General features: G+C 34.6%; 1 long non-coding RNA gene across 1 annotated transcript; it reads right to left on the bottom strand.

Annotated features, from left to right (window-relative positions):
- Positions 1 to 10,220: 10,220 nt before the first annotated feature.
- Positions 10,221 to 14,195, bottom strand: LOC143251146 (uncharacterized). Its single transcript, XR_013028525.1, has 2 exons — positions 13,889 to 14,195; positions 10,221 to 11,321 (listed from the first exon to the last, which is right to left on the bottom strand). It is a non-coding gene; the product is annotated as an uncharacterized LOC143251146 (long non-coding RNA).
- Between the last annotated feature and the right edge of the window lie 3,371 nt (positions 14,196 to 17,566).

Raw genomic sequence — 17,566 nt, 5'->3', positions numbered from 1 at the left:
TCGTTAACAGCGAGGGTACTCAACTGATGGAATGACAAGTTCTAATTTTTATAATGCATGAGAAAAGCGTATTTAGTTAGTTACACTCATTATCAAGTTGATTCTTAGTTTCGTCCTAAGTAGGCTGCCGGCTCTAATAGGAAAAATAACGTTATTTTACTATTAAATCATTTAACATCATATTTTTACTTCACCTCAATTATAAAATTATTTTATTCATTTTCCAAAAATGATTATTTTTCATTAATTTCCAATCATTACGCCAAGTTTATTATCCATCCATTCATAATATAATTTAAATATTTTCACAGTTATAAGTTTGTACTTTGTTGTTTTTTTTTATTTCGTGCAAAGCTACACGAGGACTATCTGCGCTAGCCGTCCCTAATTTTGCAGTGAAGGACTAGAGAAAAGACAGCTACTCATCACCATCCACCACCAGCTCTCGGCTTCTCTTTTACCAACGAAATGCGGTATTGATTGTACATTATAACGTTCCCCTGGTTGAAAGGGTGAGCATGTTTGGTGTGACGGGGATTCGAGCGTTCGATCCTCAGAATGCGAGTCGAGTGCTCTAACCATCTGGCCATTGGGTTTTGTTTTCATGTTCTCTCAATGATTCATTACTTTTCTAATCGGGTGTGGCTTAACGACTACTTTACCTGGCCACAGTTCAGAAGATTTAAGGTACGAACAACGATGTGCAGGTGAACACGCTCTACACCTTCAACTATGGCAGTCCATATCGTTTATTCGGTTAAAATTAGGCGGAGGGTTCTAGTGACTGGTTGCCCTTTCTTTAGTTAGCTTCGAAATTAGGGCCATGTCTGGACAAGAAGAAAGAAGTCTCTAACCGAGTCGATTATCTAACGTGTCGTATGAGGTGTCATTCATGTTGAAAACATCAGTTATGATGGCTTCTTTGAATATTATTATAATATTCACTCAGTAATTACCTGCTTGATATATTGATATTAAAGAGAAAACTTCTGTTCAGTTTTCACAGTTCAGGAGTTTTATAAGTGTTAAAGAGCATACCAAAAAATTGGAGATAATGGTTACACTAGAGCTTGTCTGTTCTCCCGTTTCCATCGTGAGGATTGGTTTGTTTTGAATTTCGCACAAAGCAACACGAGGGCTATCTGCGCAAGCCGTCCTTAATTTAGTAGTGTAAGACTAGAGAGAAGGCAGCTAGTCATCACCACCCACCGCCAACTCTTGGGCTCCTCTTCTACCAACGAATAGTGGGATTGACTGTAACATTATAACGCCCTCACGGCTGAAAGGGCGAGCATGTTTGGTGTGACGGAGATTCGAACCCGCGGCCCTCAGATTAGGGGTCGAGTACGTTAACCACCTGACTATGCCAGGCTCCATCGTGAGGGCAGTGGAGTAGCTACCATGTATACTTATTATTATTAATTATTTCACGATTTTTTAAAGATATATATATTTATATAATATATAAACTAAAACATAAAGAAATATAAAAGTAATGTCTTCTCGTTAATACATTTAAATGTCATTGCAATATGTCACAGGTTATATTACTATCAAACAGCGAATAAAATTTGTAACAACGAATCAGGGCTTATGACATTTTTAAAAATTCTGTTTCCCTTGTTATTGCTAACACTTGTATTGGAAACAGATTCGCATATCATTCTATAAAAGAAATAAATAAAGAAAACTCACAGCGTATACTTTATTCATGGATGCAGTTGTTTATATAAATATGAATCTCATTCTGAAGTATCTATATTATATCTCATGCTGAAAACCCACATAAATATTAAGATAAATAATTCGTTATAACCTGGATTAAACAACGAAGAAAAGTTAAAGTTCAACAGAAAATGATGCAGTTTTTAAATAATAAATTTGAAAGCAAACCACGTGTCGTTGGTGAAACTGTAACGTTACACCACGTCTTCTACTTAATTGAAAGAGTCGCTGACGGTGATAACAAATATTGGAGTGAATATGCGTATACCAAGTTCTGTTTTCTCTTATTGCATCACATATGCTAGTGCCGTTATACATAACTGACACTAAGTCCTTTCAACAGGCCAGTAAAGTGGGCGACAGTTGCCGCCGATACGTCTGGCCTTGAATTGAAATTCTGTTTTTCATCAATGTAGTTGGCCGCAGTTTATGAAGCAACCACATTACCTGTAGTCTTTGCATTCTACAATAAAACAGTGAAAATGTGAAAGGAAATGTACTAGAAGTGTATTTAAAAGTAAGAAAGAAAATAACAAGAGCAGAGAGACCTTCGTCGTTTGACATGCTTATAATCCAATTTACTACAATAACCAAAGTATAATTATGAAAGTATTTGTGTATATAGAAAAGAACGCAACAAACAGTTGTCAAGAAGAATTTGTTTATAATATGTACTGAAAGTGAATAGTGTTTACGTCAAAGTTTACTTATGAGTTTCCCCGTCATACCAAACATGCTCGCCCCTTCAGGCGTGGAGGTGTTATAATGTGACGGTCAATCACACTATTCGTTGGTAAAATACTTGCCCAAGAGTGGGCAGTGGGTGGTGATGACTAGCTGCTTTCCCTCTAGTCTAACTACTAAATGAGGGACGGCTAGTGCGGATAGGCCTCGAGTAGCTTTGCGCGAAATTTAAAACAAACAAACACGAGTTTCATACTTTTTCACACTGTGACAACGAGTATATTACCATTGAATACCTTGATTTTTTAGAGAAACTTTTCAACATGATAGTTCGATAATCATGTTGTTAATTACATTGTTTTCATTCTATTTATTAAGGTAAAGCGGAGACAGAGACTAATGTATAATTATTTATATGATAATTTTAGGATACGTCGAGTCAGGAATTAAACTATGGTTTTGTTACAACAGTTACTTACATTTGTCTCACCACTTATTGCAACTTGTACCTAATAATGGTATGAACCTGAATAACAGCCATTAGACATCATGGTATAAGGTGTAAAAGATACTGGACAGTGTCTTTGGGAATGTTTTCCCATTTAGTTATTAATATTATCATAATTCATGGAGCGATGCTGGAAGAGGATCATGATGCCAAATATTTATTTCATTCTCATCTCACAGATGTTCAGTTGTCCATGGGAGATGCTTGAAGTATCTGTTATATTCTTCAAATTATGCACGCAGAAGTGGGGTATGATGGATGGAAACAATGCCATCTTGGAAGAAGCTGTTCTCATCAGTATATACATGAAGTATCATTAAATTAACTTGATCAGAAATTATGCTAAGGTAACCTATGATATTCATTCTGCTGTCTAATGGTACCAAAAGTTTAGGGTAGGCCAAAAATATGTACCCCATACCATGACTTCACCACCAAAGGCCTGGATAGTTAAAACCACATAAAGAAGTTGAGCTATTATGGCTTTCTCCAGAATTGTCTGCAACCAAGTGTACAAAAAACGGTAAAGCCACAGCCCTCTACTACAGCAGACATTTTATTCACTTTTCGTCATTGCTGATAAACTCGAATAACCAATATTTTATACCAACCTACTTGTAAAACTGTCTTAACCACTGTGAGATTTGGTAGAAGTGCACTCACAACCATATCTCTTTTGAATCCAGACGATACATTTGCCTTTATCTATATCTGTTACACGGACTACAAACGCGCTTACCCTAATAAATTATATCGCTGTAGAGCCATATCACGTCATCAACCAAATTTGCATCTGCAGCTCAGTTCATGCTCAAGTATGAAAGGATGCATAGGTCTTAACAAAAGGGTCAGGATATGTATTAAATTGATAAATATTTTTTTATAAATCTGACAACATTAAGATGTACTGAGACAGAAACTAAAATATGTTTATGTAAGTTTTATGTTCATTTACAAAATACACCGTTAATTATGTGTTCTATGAAACTCACAACTTTAGGAAGCATCAAAATAGAGACTAAACAATGATTTTAACCATGATGGTTACGTGCATAACAGATTGTAAAAATATTGATGAATCTGACAAGTTTAAGGTCTATCGAAATGTAGAATAAAATATCGTCAGCATGTCATGATGGGTGCATCTATAATGAAACAAGTATTTGTGGGGTACGAATATATCATACGTTTCTATTTGTAACATTAATTTTGAATTTACGCTTTGTTTTGTATATGTACATGATTCACAAAAAATGATCTAGAAAGCTGTTAAGTTGGGTGACTTGGTTCTTTCGTTATTCTCAAGTTCATAATACCTGTTCTGTCCAGAAATGATATTGCTACATTTAATGGTAGTTTTTGTAACATCTTGAGGTTACAGCTTCAGCTATGATTGAATAATAATTACCAATAATATGATAAGTACTTGTCGTTTTGAATAATTAAACAATTTGTAACAAGATTTTGAAGAATAAGCTACTTGGGAAAATCTAGTAAAAGTGATAGTTTGTTGTTTGTTTTTATGTTTTGAGTTTTGTACAAATCTGTTTTAGGTCTTTGTGTGATATCTATTCCCAGTTTTGAAGTGATAGACTAGAGGAAAGGCAGCTAGTCAACACCACCCACTGTAAGTCTTGCGTCACTCTTTATTTAAAAAAATGATATTGATCATATTATAATGCCCCCACGGTTGAAAGAGTAAGCACGTTTGGTGACAGAACTCGAGCCTGTGAGAGATAAATTGCGATTCAAGTACCCAAACCACCAGGTTATTCCAGGTTCCAATCCATTGTATCATAAAGTGATACATAAATTTGGTTTGCATTTAATGTTTCCATAAATTTTGTGCATTTTGTATTTCACTTTTTGTCTAATCTCATTATTTAGTTATTCAATGATTGAGCATTATTTTGGAACCAGAATATTAATGAAAAATGCTGTTAATAAGTAGATCAAGGACCTTGGGGTCGAGCAGAACCAGTGGACGAGATGTCGAACACACCTCAGCATTTTTTCGTCCTAGAGTAAGGGCCTATCACATGTAAATATTGGTACCTTACCTTACAATGCCCACAATATTAAGGGAATCTCCATCATGGGATGGATAGTAAATAGTGAACGAGAGCATCTGTTCATGATCATGGTTTCCCATAAGCAACAAGTAAACGGATCACTCTGCCAACATTAAAAAAACAACAAAGAAGTGTTTCAGGCAGTGACTATTTACAATGACTGGACTCCAAAACAGGGTGTAGAATATCCGGTTCTGAGCTTAGACACTTTGGCTCAAGACTTTGTCGAGTGCTTAAATGAGTAGGAATTCTGTAACTGTTAAGACTGTGCTTACGTAATTATTCCAGATATTTGACCCAGTAGAGAATAAAGCAATCCATGAGGCTGAAATTAAGGGTCAAAATAGGGTATCACGGAAAGCTTTGCCATTATATACACCATCTGCACCGTGTGTATGGTTATGCTTACACTATGGTGGCCTCGTCGGATCATGACAAGTTTATTGAAGGGATACTCAATGAAATGATGCACTATCACCTGGGTATGAGTTATCTTTTTACCTTTTTTGAGTTAATATCTGGTATAGTGTGGTACAAAACAGTTTCTTTAATCATACCACTTTAAAAAGAGGAATAAACTTATAACAGTAGCTGCAGTGACTTCACCTTAGGTAAATCATTTTACACAGATGCCAAAATCCCAATAGGTTTGAAGACAGCTGGGAGACAACCCACCACCTATCTTGGTGTTGCATTGCAACCAAATTGGTATCCAGTGAGTGAGCATGACTGTCTTGATTTTCATATGTTTTTATGGTTATATTCTGCAACCTATACTGTCAATGCCTCCACTGAGGTATCAATCTGGGAGAAAAAAGTGAAGCATCTCCTTTGCTTGTGGAATACTGAGTCAGTTTTGAATGAACTGCCTATGTTACAGAGATAGAAAGATAGAGAAAGTTATCAATTTTGAACTATGATGTAACAGGTACAGAAGAGTGAACAACAAGCAGTGAATATTACTGCTACAACTCTGGAAAACTAATGTATCGCGAGTCAAACATGATCTATAGGTAAGGAGTATTGCAAACAATTGTAGCAAAAGTTTGTTAATCGGTCAGCTCTTCTTTCTCGTGATTACGTGTGTCTTGGTATGTGCATAAAACAGTAAGAAATAGAGTTCTTGGTTAATGCAGGAGTAGTATGAAAAATTGAAGACCTTGCACTATATTAATGCATCCTTGGACCAGTCAACAGGTACTTCATTCTTGAAACTTGATGTGAATGGAGAGATCATGCTTCCACTATGTCCAAGAGGTTTCACTTACAGAACAAAGCAATTGTCGACAACCATGATTCTGACATTGTAATTCTTGAAATGAATGTAGTGTAATTTTATCCATAAGTTTTGCCTGTGTAAGTAGCGAACTTATGTTCTGTGGTATAGTTAGCTGATGCCACCTAGACTGACTCAAGGAAACGTGGACTACATAAGCATATGTGGTGTTCGAAGTTAAAGTATCCCATGTACACACGTAGTGTTCCATGGTTTACTTAGACAATTTTTAGTGCATCTATGTATAAAACTCACACATGAAATAGACTGTGTTCTGTTCATTAAACAAGCAGCTTTAGTTTAGAAAATTATTTAACTGGGATGGGATGAAGTCCCAGTATTTTGAAATTAAGAATGTTGGCTATTCAGTTGCACACCGAAATGGCGATAAGCATATTAATATGAAACTAAGAGATGCTAGAATTATTACCAGGGCTGCATCCATTGTGCCATATTCAAGAGTAAATGCATTAATACCAATGCTTTCGATATCGCTAGTTGAAAAGTTAGTGTAGTAGCAGAAACTCAGTGATTTGTTGGTGAAATATTGTAATGAATTTATGGAACTTGGTGGCCATATGAATGAAACAGGAGTCACACAAAATGACGTACATATCATTGTGTGTGTGTGTGTATTTTCGTATAGCAAAGCTACATCGGACTATCTGCTAAGTTCACCGAGAGGAATCGGACCCCTGATTTTAGCGTTGTAAATCCGTAGACTTACCGCTGTGCCAGTGGGAGACAGATATCATTGATGAAAACTTTATTAACTAATCAAACAGATATTCAAATAACACGTTATTAAGATCTTACAATCTTCTTAGGGTGATTGTCATGTAGATGAAAGGTATTCCAGGTTTTGCCTTGATTTTAAATAGGTGAATGCTTTTCCATTACTATAAACAGATGGATTTTTGTATAAGTTGCCTATTGGTTGAATATGTCAGATCTCTCGTTGAGATACTGCCATGTCAAACTGGATGATGAATGCAGAGCTATGACTGCTATTAGCATGAAAAATGACTTATACTAGTCAAGATCATGCCATTCAGCCTGTGTTATGCAGCCACAACTTTTTAAACAAATGGAACTTACACTGAAGAGGCTCCATCTGTGCGAGTAATATCTTGGTTTTTGGTTTCATGTTTGAATCTGTAGCTGAGAACCTTAAATTATATCACAGTAGATAAAAAGGACAGTCTTGAAACTGGAATCAGGAAAATGTGTGTTTATGTACGTGGAAGTGAAACTTCTCAGCCATACTATGGATAGAGAAGGAACCTCTATGGACCCATCTAAAACAGCCGTTTTATGATATTTCCCTCAATCTGTGACCAAATAAGAAATTTACAGTTTCAAGTTGTGTTACCAGCAGTTCATAGCCGTATTCAACAAGATTGTCTTACTATTATCAATTATAAGCAAACATTTCAGTTCCTGAATTATGTTTAGTCGAAGACTCAGTTGGCATATCTATAAAACGATTGTGAATTTCTGCTAGAAACTGATTACAATGATAACAAACTCAAAACAGTGTTGTCAGACTTGCAGGATGGAATAAAATTGTAATCATGCACATTAGTCATATGTTTATGGATCCTGAATACAGATACTGTATGAAAAAGAAAGGGCTGCTTATGGTTTTAATATTTGTGAAACACTTCTAGCATTATTTGTAAGGTAGAAACTGAAGTAGTTGATGAGCTTTATAAACCTTAATGACGTATATTTTAACCATACGTTATCACCTAGGCCTGATAGTGAGACGCTGTCCATTCATTGAATGTCTTAATCTTGGATACAAAGTGTGAGTTGAGATCAATTCTGCTGTAGTGTCACAAGCCATGGAGTAGGATATTTTACTAGTGAATGTAAATTACAATTAATACTTTGGAAGATTAAGTAAGAGCAACTGAAATACCCAAATCTCTTTGTTGTACTGCAAGATAATGTGTGATTAACTCAATTTGAGAAATTTAGCAAGGATGCATGTTATCTACATGTAGCGTGTACAAGCAGTTACAAGTGCAAGAAGGCATGCTGTACTGTTGTCATTAACCAACAAGAAAGGGTTCTCAGTCTCCGTTACAGTTAAGGATCCTTAGAGCTTTGAAGAATGATATTCTACAGACTTTGTGTAATAAAAACACTAGATGGGACTAAGATGTTACACATATTTGTGGTAACATTCATTTACTAATTATTATGTCCATCCATATGAAGGTTGTGATATTCAATGTGAGCACTGTACAGTGTGTGCAATCCAGAGAAGAATCTGGTCTTAATATGGTAAACTCCAGCTATTCTCTGCAGAGAATAATCCTAGATACTGTTGGTCCTGTCCTGGAGACAGAATAAGGTCACCTGTATATATTCATGATCACCAACTACTTTATGAAGTGGGTCGAGATTAATGCACTGGTGGGGCACTGGATAGACAGTTAGGAGAATCTACAGAGGTCTACACTAATCTTGGAGCAAGCTTTCACAGCCAACCATTCTCTGAGTTATGTTGAGCGTGGTGAACATGCACAGTTCACCTTACAGGGCCCTAGTTTGATGTTTAGTAAAATGTGTGATACGTTAACAATACATTTGCTAAGTTTGTTAATCTTGATTGAACTGATTGGGAAAACATTTATCCTACATCATGATGGCATACTCCACAAATGTACAGAGATTAATAAATTGTTCACAAAGATGCTCATGTTTGGCCAAAACATTTTGCTTCTTGTAGATGTGATATTAGCACCTAGAGCAAATTTCATACAATATCCACATTAATATCTGGAAAGATTTAGGTCTGCATCAGTTTATGTGAATGAACCTGTTCTTAACAGCTAGAAAGGGTCATCTTAAAACATAAATGGTTCTAAAATAAGACAACAAAGGAACAAGTGTACGAAAATGGAGACTGTGTGAGCCATTGTATATTATAGCAGCAAGGAAAACTTTTGTGCTCTGATGAGTTGGTCCAGTAGCATAGGTATTACAACAGATGAATAGCACATGCAAGTGCATAGTAAGTACACATTAATCAATTGCATCCTCTATAAGTAGCCACCAAGAAGAGATAGTCGAGTCAAATGAAAGTGAAATAACAGTTTTAAACTCACACTGACTCTAAGTTTGAAGAGGAAAGAGTTGAAAGAACTTATCTGGTTATTTAGGATGAGTCAGATGAATAATCAGTTATCAAGAGGCAAGACTTAACTGTGAAGGCCTATGAAACCACTGTTCACAATCTCCTAATCAATACGTATAGGATTAAATTTAACCTTCAACAGCTAGAATAATGATGGGCTTGAGGAGTTGTGACTGACAGAAAGTGGCTATGCTTACTTTCCAAACTATCAAATGGCGTTCACTGTACAATGTATGCATTACAATATGTGATTTCTACTTGATTACCACAAAGTTTCCAGTTGGACCTAGTATACGTAATGTACAACTGTAATGTACGTAATGTATTTTGTACAACTGGAGATAGCTAGCAGTTGAAAAGTACAAAATCGGATAAGGAATTTTGATTTCTATATTATTGGGTGATATTGTAAGGTACAGTGTATGCACTACATTATATGTTTGCCACTAGACTATCTGAAGTTAGGATGGTTTGTTGATTGTAAGATCAATTATACTGAAAGGGCTTTGCAGTCATTACTTTCTGAGTGATTGAGTAGACTTCACCATAAGAAATATTCTTAGGATATGGTTTGATAACTGCTCATGCCGATAAATGTAATATCCAGTGCACTAACACTTTGTACAACTGAAGACGATAACTTTGAGTTCGAAATCTCAGTTGAAGGAAACCTTGCTTCCTGAGCAACCAAGTGATTTTTTTCAAGGTAAAGTATCTGAGCTATTTCCAAGAATTACTCACTTGATCCAGCTGAATAGCAAGAGTTACACTAAAAATATCATATAATTTTAGATCTTTTCCAGTACATCTGAAAGGCTCGTATCTTCTGCATGTACTGTGAGGGAGCTTTTTTCATCAGAGTAAATATTGATATATACATATTTATATATACTATAATAACAGCTTAAATATTAATCCTGACATATAAGAGCTCCAACTGAAAAATCTTAGTTTAGGTGAATACTATTAGTGATTATTTATTTTTCGATGTCTCTAAAGAAAAACGTGAGTTTGATAATTCATAGGTGGCAACTCTTTGGTAAACCACAACTAATGAACAATAGTTTCTGAAAGTAATCTAAAAAGTTACAAAGTAATGTGAGTAGAAAATGAAGTTTGTTTGTTAAAAAAATTTATCGTGTGTGATGACATGCAAAGGGAATTATGTTTATGTTGTCTCACGTGGGTGAAGAAACATTATATAAATTCATTCATGAGTATTGTCTAACATAAATGGATGTCTTGTCAAATGAACACAAGTATTAAACCACATATGAATGAACTAAAATATTTTACATGGATTTTGTGATACCAGATTAACTGTAAGTTACTATTTGAACATACAGTTTATACGTTATTTTCATTAACACTTCTGAGAAAATGTTTCCATTTAAACATTGAAATATTCGAAAAGAAGCGAATTTTTATTACAGAATGAGAGGAACGAGAGACTATGTCTGAAATGAAACTTCCACGTGAGCCCCATTGGTATCACGCAGAACATCAAGGCGGTAGATGATTTCGTTCCAAACATTAAGCATGTCTTGCATGATGGAAGCCAATGTCTCTTCAATTCAGTGTCTTAATTTTGTGATGTTATGAGAAATCTGCAAACATTTAATCCCCAGTGTGGCGGTACCCCATCTTGCTGAAAGATTACATGGAGCTGCTTATCGTCAAGCTGTGGTGTAACCTACGCTTCAAGAATATCTAGGTAATTTTTAGCTTTCACATTATTCTCATGAAATTAAAATGGTCCAATCACACGGTTATGAGAGAGAGCACACCAAACGTTTATCTTGAGACTGTCACGTTCGTGTTCAATAAATTCATGCGGATTTTTCTGTTTCCCGTATGCAAAAATTGTGTCTGTTGACTTTACTGGACAGATGGAGTGTCACTTTATCACTGAAAAAGACATTGTAAAAAAAAAAATGCTTATCTTCATCAATACAGTCAAGAATGTGGATGTTCTACGAAACACAGAAACATGTTCTTGAGTTGTTTTATTAATTGCTCAAAACCGTTTTAAAATAGGTCATATAATAGAGAATTTATAAAGGCCAATAAAGGAGTGAATACTTTATGGACACCCGGTATATACACGGGATTGTCTATTCACCCAAGAGCTGGAATTTAAGGCTAATCCTTAGACTTCCCATGATGGATTAATGTTTGATGTGGCAGGACTCCTGGATGAAGATGTTTTGCTCAATATCACATCTCATGCAAGAGACCTCACTGCATCAACCATTGGGCTAACCTTAATATTCTCTTGGCTAAGAAAACTCCTTTCAACCATGGACTATTTGATGAAGACAAGGACTACAATGGATGTCCCAGTACAAATACTACAGAAGTCAGGAAGCACGAAAACATTGATAGAATGTTGCCTTCATGTAACTCAAAAGCCAAGGACATCCCCTAAAATTCTGATTGTATCAACAAAGCAGGCGTTAAAGTGGATATATCGACAGTGGAAACTTATCCTGAGGTGTTCAATCAGGTGATGTTTAATAATGGCAAGAACTTTAGATCACAAAGCCATAGAAGTCCACCCAAGAGTTGAAGTTAGCTTAAATGATGGCCAAATGCTGAGAGGGGGAGGGAATATATCTATCTAGCTGTTGACATTCGACAGGCGTACAATCAATGACAGGAGTGATTCCAGGTACCAGCTAGCTATAGTGATCTTGACTTCACCATCATCAACAATGTCATGGATCTTTAGTGTAAGTGGCAGGGCTTACACTTCAATAGTTGGCCAACAAGACCACAGACAAGATGAATTATGGGGTAACAAAGCCATCATCAGCCAACCAACATCCAACTAAAATGTTATAAGGATTGCCTCAATATTCAATAGCAACCAGGGCTGATATGTTGATGACTCAACCCACCACCATTACAACAGCTCTGACAGTGATGCAAATCCAGTCTCTCAAACAGTATTGTCAAGAAATAGTAGAAACTGGAGGAAGACTCAATGGTGCCTTAACAGCTAGAGTACTACTTTGGATTTAAACAGTCTGGAACAGGATCTTGAATAGTAAGCAGCTTGAGAGAATCCAGTGAAATCAGTAGTCTGTGCTATCATAAAAATAAGTATACATACTGTGCTTAGCATTTGACTAAGGATTGGAGACTTCGTATTTCACACTGTGAATAGTCTCATTATTTCATTTAATATCATAACTCAGTCATTCAGAGATTTACTATTGTTTTTAAGTGGGTATTTTGACTGAATATCCTGTTATTGAGTGGACTTATCCATTTGCTCGAAGGTTAACTCGCTTATACCTGAAAATACTACATGTGTATTTATGGCTCACATCTTTAAGGATATACCGAAACAAGGGATAAATAAATTCCCGTTAGAAATTTATTAACATATAGAATATAAATATCGGTAAAGATTAAAAGTTATTAATGAGAAATACAAAATGTTTATCGCAACACAATACACGTATTAAAATAAAATATCACAGTTAAAAAGGAGGCTATGATTAAATATTTTAGTTACTTAGCATCCAAAATATTTCACAATATATTTTGTATGATAAAAATTAAAATAATATAATTAAATTTAACATACTTGTGAAATAGGTATTGATTAACTATAAAGATATTGAACAAAACTGGAGTAATAAAATGAATCATTGGTGTTTTTCATTTGAAAGGTGTTTAAATAACATGCTAATAATTGTTGTTCCCAATCTGGACACATTAACTAATTAAATTTCATAAAATAAAACATCAAAGAATGAATGTTATCAATCGATATCAAAATTTCATACTGAATTTTATAAACTTTTTTTATTTAGAGATGATTAATAAAACTGAATTTTATACTAAATAACGAGTATTACTATCGTGGGTGTGATGAAAGCTCTTAGGTTAATTTTAATATTTGTTGCATTGTATTGCTATTGTATTTATATTGTATAGTATGTGTAAAAATAATAATAAATTTAAAAAAAGATATAAATAGTTGTACATTGCTGTGAGTGCATGTATAATAAAGCGATCGTGTATATAAATGTGGCATATCTAGGGACAAAAAAGGTTTGTTTGTTTTTGAATTTCGCGCAAAGCTACATGAGGGCTATTTACGCTAGCTGTCTCTAATTTATCAATGTAAGACTAGAGGGAACGTAGTTAGTCGTCGTCATCCACCGCCAACTCTTGGGCTACTCTTTTATCAACGAATAGTGAGATTGACCAGAACATTATAACGCACTCACGGGTGAGAGGGCAAGCATGTTTGATGTGACGGGGATTCAAACTCGCTATTCTCTAATTACGAGACGAGCTTCCTAACCACCTGGCCATGCCGGGCCTATAAAGAAGGTGTAAAATATAGTTATAAGTTGAAATGATTACATATATAATAAGTTGTTAAGTTTGTTATAAAACGGAAAGTTCCAAGAAGTACTGAAACATTAGCTTAAGTGTAAGTTACAATTATTTCTTACATAAAGAGATGTTGACTCGTTTCGTGTGTCATAAGTATAACGTCTCTCGGGAGATACCGAAACAAGGTCTAAAGTATAGCTGTAAACTGTAATGGTTACATACATAATGACTTGTTAAGTTATACTTATGACCTCTCTATGGCAGTGGTTTTCATTCGTTTTCGTCCGCAGACCTCTCGCCGGGTCAGAAAATCCCGTGCATCATGTACCGATCCTACCCTACCTGTTTTGTTCTCTAGCATTACGCGTCAGTGACTTGCATTTTGTACCAGCCTACGAGTAACTTGAAGGACCTATCGGAACACACTTTAAGAACTCTAGAATGACACCAAAGCAAAGGCTAAAATACATATATCTAAGCTGTACTGGTTATATTTATACATTTTGAAAAGTGTGCTTATAATAATTTGACAATTTCAATGCACGTATTCTGAGGCAATAATATGATGAATTTATAAATGTGACAGTTTTAGATTATACTGAATCATGAATTGGTCTGGGGCTATTGTCGTAATGGTTATTTATATATTAAATTGTTAAGTGCGTTTATAAATTTGATAAACCTAAAGATATACCGAGACAATGACTAAAGAACATTTAAAATTATTTGTGGTTATTTAAATGATAGATTTCTAAGCACGTTTCTAAAGTTAAATTAACGTATACTGAGACCTCGACAAACTACAAGTGATGATGGTGAAATATACATTAGTACGTGTAAAACATGGATGAATCTGATTAACATTCACGTAACCGAGTAATGAACATTTTAAATACAAAAATGTATCAATACCTACATTATGAAAAAGTATGAAATGAAAAAAAAAGAAAACCGTAAGAGTCTTGAAATTTTAAACAACGAACGTATGAAATGGTAAAGGTTTGAGCTAATACTTTCATGTTATTATTCGGTTCTTCTCGGTGGATTCAGCAAATAGCCCCATGTGGCTTTGCTATAATAACACACATACACACACACACTCATGCTATTAATTTAAAAACTTATTTGACTTCTTGCTTTGTTGATCAATATGCATTTCTCTTCACGTTCTACAGTTTTATCTGACATATTAAAGACACTTTCCCATTTGGCTTGTGTTAAAACATCTTTAGCGAGTTTTGGTTCCTTTGCGAGATTTATGATAGTTGTAAAAAGACCTTGAGAATATCTGAATGTTTTATAAATTTATGTTTTTTTTTATATCACATTATGGCTTATGAATCCGAAAAAAAAATCTGTTTCGAACCAATATATATTTACGTATATAAACGAAAGGGTTGTTATCTTGTAGAAACGTTCGTTTTACAAATTTTGAAGAACAGGCCTTCTCAAAGGTTCATAGAGGCTCAGGCTTCTTCTATCTTTTGGGGGCCCCTAGCTGTAGTACAAATAAAAAAAAATAATGATACATGAAAACAAAACAAGACAATCATTAGCTCAGAAGAAAAGTGAAACGGAATTTGAATATTTAATTTATATACATCATTTGAAACTCTAATATGAGAGTGTGCATGTGTGTGTCACATTTTGGTCTGATTGGGAGACATAAAAATAAGTCGCGAAACTTAACAAACATAAAAAAAATAATAAGTGTCTGAATTTGAGGTCCACTTTGAGCTTTAGGCCCGGACCAAGTGATCCTCCCTCAAACTGGCCTTATGAAGAGATTGAACTGTTTAATTGTGACCTGATTTTAATTTAAAGAATGAATTTTCAGTAATGAAAGGCTTTTGTGTTTCTTATATTTTGTAAGCTGTGCATATAGATACAGTTCATATCTTTACATGAGCGATAAACTTGTGAAAAGAAACGAGCAGCTAAAAGTTTATGATAATATATTAAAATCTCAAGGCATAAAATATATATCTATTCAATTAATAACTGTGATTAACGTTTATATAAAGTTGGATTTCTGAAATTAAAGGTCTCAATCATGAAACGAAAAATATGATACTAGTTTGCTACGTATTGCATCGTACGCCGATTAGTCTTAAAAATGCAAAGGAAGAAAAACGAGGCCAATGACTCCTTCCCCACTCACTTCTGGCGGAATTTCCTTAGCATTATCTAACCGTCTGACTAATGGGTCAAATACAGTATATACAGTTGAGTAGGACTGGAAAACACGTGTTTAAAATTCCTCTACTTTCTCGAATATTTATCACTAATTGAAATTTTCAGATACTGTACTTGTTTAATTTAGGATAAAAAATTAATTCTGGTTCGTTTCGCGTCTATTAAAGTGTCAGTTTTATGAAGAAATTTCGATCTTAATTAACTGATGGTGTCTGAAAGTTTTTGCTTTTGCGTTTGCCCAAAAACACATTGAGAAATAAATTGTTTTACTCAAGTTCAAACGATATACAAAACGATAAACTTGAGGAGAGGGGGTATTCATCTATAGACATGTTTATTTTTCTTGTATCTTGTATATGTGTTTTTGACAAGACGTGTACGGTCGGATGCTTTATAAAGATGCAACACTGTATTGACAATGAATAATCTTAAAGTTTGAGCCCCCCATCCAAAAAAAAAAAAAAGTAAATGTGTCACATCTTGCTTGTGCCTAACGTAGCTATATAAACTCTTAAAGTTCATTTTGAATATTTGGATCTGATACATATTTATAATATAAATAATGTCAACAATTTAATGTCTAGATGAAATAGTTCTTCCAGCAAACTCTTCTCTTACACAAAGTTGGGGGAAGACCACATTTAAAAAATATCTCTGTCCTAGTTATTTCTAATAGCATTAAGATAAGATCATAAAAAAAGAGACACGGCTGTTTCTCTTGCAGGACTTCGTTACACAAAACCCAAGGTATTAAACTGTTGAACTGTGACCTGATTTTAATATAACAAACGTGTTTTTTTAGTGATAAAATAATTTCTTGTTACGTTTTGTTCCAAATGTTTTGATACAATCGAAAAGACTTACTTTTTATGAATGTGCTACAATCACATGACTGCATTCAACCAGAGATTGAATACAACGTGATCTGTAAAGTGAATGTTAAAATTCAGTGAAAAACACGTTTTCATGTTATTTTGTAAACCGTGTATTTTTTATTTCTTGGCAAAATTAAATACAAAAAATTACCCATCGTGTTATAAGTGTCTATAAAGTTTTTCACTTTTCTGGCAAAAACATCTCTTCGTTCAATATACAGTTTTTCTGGGGATGGGACAAAACTGTCTTAATATCACTGAAACATGTTTGTGTATATTTGAACTACAACAAGGCAGTCTTATTTTAATCCATTTAAGGGACATCTTTCATTGTTTTTTGGCCTTCAATGTTCAGCGGTATTACAGAAAGCTTACGATACTTAAAATCGTGTTCGATACCTACGGTGGGAAGAGCGCAGATAGTCCATTGTGTAGCTTTCTTCTTAGCAAAGAAAGAATCAACAAACATTACTTTTTACTTCACTAGATAAAATATTAAATGCCAGCACTTCGTTACCACATTTCATGTATTTCTAGTGTGATAATATTGTCTGTTGTTACATACGGTAGCACCAAATGTTATCATATAACATCCATGGTTAAGAGCGAACCTTTAAAAATAAAATTTTCAAAATGTCCTGTGATGCTTTAAAAGCCTATATGTGTGTGCTTATTGTCAAGCAGTACCGAAGAAGCTCAGTTAATAATAAAACTTTAATACTTTTC

Source organism: Tachypleus tridentatus, chromosome 1, assembly GCF_004210375.1.
Source record: "Tachypleus tridentatus isolate NWPU-2018 chromosome 1, ASM421037v1, whole genome shotgun sequence".
NCBI classification, from domain to species: Eukaryota; Metazoa; Arthropoda; class Merostomata; order Xiphosura; family Limulidae; genus Tachypleus; species Tachypleus tridentatus.
The sequence above is the reverse complement of the archived record's forward strand: the minus strand, read 5'-3'. Positions and strand labels throughout refer to the sequence as shown.